This window comes from Henckelia pumila, chromosome 4, assembly GCF_033568475.1.
Source record: "Henckelia pumila isolate YLH828 chromosome 4, ASM3356847v2, whole genome shotgun sequence".
NCBI lineage: Eukaryota > Viridiplantae > Streptophyta > Magnoliopsida > Lamiales > Gesneriaceae > Henckelia > Henckelia pumila.
In genome coordinates this window covers 48,108,347-48,111,856 of record NC_133123.1, presented here as the reverse complement: position 1 = coordinate 48,111,856, position 3,510 = coordinate 48,108,347, and positions in this window count along the sequence as shown.

Sequence of the window (3,510 nt, the reverse complement as noted above, 5' to 3'; positions counted from 1 at the left end):
ACTAGGGCACTCCCCTGTTGCGAATCCACAGCCTCGAACATGGCTTTACAACACGAGCACTGCTTCGCTATTATGTCAGACACTGTCTGACTATACTAAAACAAATATCCTACTCCAACTCTAAAATAAGAGTACCCAAAGCCCTAAAATAGGACCACGAGGGCGAAGGAGAGAATTCGGAATTGGTAAGAAATGAATGCCTCGGACCTTATATTTATAGGCATCGATCGGAACCTCCGATCCTCGATTGGAACTTCCGATCCTTGATCGGAATGTCCGATCCTGCCATCGGAGCTTCCGAACATCCTTATCTTCCATGTGTCAAAATTTCACTGGTTGACTTTGGATAGGGGTGATCGCAGCTTCCGATCCTGTTCGGAGCTTCCGATCAACCACACGTCATGGATGACATAATTCGATCAGAGCTTCCGATCGTTCATCGGAGCTTCCGATCACCTTCGGAGCATCCGATCCTAACTTCGGAGCTTCCGATCTGTCTAACCCTCCGGACCATTTCTGATAATTTTGGGTCTATTTCCGGGTCCGTTAATCCATTTAGAAGTCTCATTAATCACGTTTTACTAAATCTAACATGATCACACGATAATTACTCATTATCTTTAATTCTAGATATGGGCCACTACATTCCCACCACCTTAAAAGGATTTCGTCCTCGAAATCTAAGTTAAACCTCGAGACTATAGTATAAACCATTCGTCCAATTCATCAGTAGTTTCGGTTCAAAACATCTGGTCAAATAACCTTCGACAATACCAAACCTTGCTAAACCTGCTGGGTCTGTTCATTCACTGAACCACATCAGCACATAAACTCGATTTATAATTCGCACTGATTTCAAACTCGCACGCTTTTAACGATCACTCTGGAAATCACTGCCTTCTTATCAGCAATCCTGCGAGAATCGAGTAACACTACTGACTATCGTCAGTTATCCATCGATAACCGCAACAACACGGCACCTTCGGTTCAAATTGCCGACTGTATCAGCCACACTGCCTACAAATCTTAGCGATGACACTCCTGCTAAGATCGTAACTAGCCATCAGCTATTCTCTAGACATGCACGAACTCCATCGCTGCCCACGATAATGAAAGAGTGGGTGCCCGGTGAGCCAACTTGTGGCTAAGGGCTTTGATGTCTCTTTGTATAAACAATCTTTTGTTTAATATAATTTACACTTTTATTAATGTCAATGACTTTATCTTTCTTCATATTGTTATATTGTGATATACTATTGTTGTTTTGATAAAGACCTTGAATATACTATAGTGTATGTAAGATGTGGTAGAACATGGGGATGTCTATCATGAAACACATCTTATAGTCACTGTATATTCTAAACAGTTCCTAGTCGATTGAGCCGTCCGTTAATAAGGATAAGGATCGCTCGAGTTTGAGACTAGCATTTGCGATGCAGAGTATCACGTTTCATTGGTAAGGAACATAGAGATGTTCGAAGCATGCAAATGGATATTCATACGATGAATGATCGAACTACCCTATCCGGACTTTCCAAGTGGTTATCACTTATCGAGTGGATAAAGTCCGCGGTTTTGGTTGTACACCATTAGTCCTTACTACTTGAAACATCATTGAGACTCTATATGCTAGTACTGTACTTTGACTCGTTTACAGACTATATTGGGGTCATCAGGTGTTGGGATTGGGTATAGTTACAACACATATAGGAGTCGATGCTTTGTTGTCAAGGATTCACCACATACTTGCGAGTGTGGATATCCTATGCAGTCTGAGGAGATATTAGTGTGACGAATCTCTGGCCAGAGTACATGATGTGTTTTAAGAAATGGTTTCTTAGTAGCACATGCGATGTCACTATTTGATCTTCAAGATGTATTGCATAGTTATCGAATCTCGAACGACTCTTGATTTACCAATGGTTGTTGATTCGATCGGGATATATGGATGAAGGGACCGTACTGTACGCTAACCAAAATCTATTGGTTCTTGTAGGCACTATCAGTGATACCTAGGGAATCATGGGGCGATGTTGCTAGGCGCTCTTACCATGATTCGATGGGAAAGTCGGAAATTGTTGTTCCGAGTCACAAGGAGTTGTGAGCCCACGGCTAGCTGTATCCCTGAACCATTGAGGGTCACACAGAGTAATTGATTTTTAATCCCCGTTGAGATAGTTAAATTTAAAGAGTTAAATTTAATGAACAAAGAAGTGGGACTTCTTATTTAAGAGTAGAGGAGTAAGATTTCCTAAAATGACATAGGGATGGGCATTTTTGGAAATCACTGAATTCGGATTCAGAAAAATTTATCTTGACTTTAAAAGGTGTAGAAATGGTTTCTGTGCACATTGGTGAAATCGGTTTATCAATCAGAGTCATGATGAATTTTATATTAATTTCTGAACATGCGGGCTTTGCTTGTCGGGCTTGAACTTATGATTAATGGGCCTTAAGCTGTTAGCAGCCCACATTATAAATAAGTTATTGCAGTACAGAAATTACACAACAGAGTTCACAAAATAATTTTCGAAAACCCTGGTTTTTCTTAAATGTGGCCGCCGCCCCCTCCCTCTCTGTATCGAAAAATCCAGCCTGTGAATTTTGAATTTTCAGTCTGGTTTAACGGATCAAATTCGTTAATTCTCTTCGTAGAAACTTCTGATAGATTTTCTAGTGCAATCTATCAGAGGGATTAAATCTCTGTTCGTGGACCTGATTGAAGAACAGTTCGTCCATCAGTTCCTGGGAGATACAACAAGAGCAGAGCAATCTGTTGGTGTCCATAATCTCGATTCGAGATTGGAGGTAAAAATTTATAATTGTTATTTAATTTTTACACACACAATTTAATCGTAAAGTTTTGATACCCATTATGGAATCGTTCCATATAAAATTTTTAAACTTCCGCTGCACCGGGTATCAATTCTGATTGATCTGATCACCGTTCTCCAACAGTGGTATCAGAGCCAGGTTGCTCAGATCAAGCGATTAAATTAATCGATTGTACAAAAATTTTTAAGCCTCGGTTTTTGAAACAAAATAAATTTTTTAATTAAAAATTTTTCGGGCAAAAACACGGGCAGCGATTGGATCGCTGCTCGGGGGGGCAGCGCAGCGCTAGGCGCGGCGCACGGCGGCGCACGGCGCTGCCTAGGGCAGCGATCATCGCTGCCCGGCCCGAGCCCCTTTGGGGCGCGGGCAGCCCGGGAGCGTCCCAGGCGGCCCGCGGAAAAATTAATTTTTAATTTTTAAAATTAAAATTTTAATATGTTAAAATTCTATTTTTGGTCCGATCGAAAATTGTTTTTGATTGGTCCACGAGGCATCGGATCGAATTGTTCGAGTCCGAAAATTTTAAAATTGATTTTTGGATAAATTTGAATTTTTGGAAAATTTATAGATTTTATCCGTTAAATCAGATTTTATGAAATTAATTATTTTTGGTACAATTGATGATAATATATGATCTTATGGAAATATTGAGTAAAATATGATTTTATGTATAAA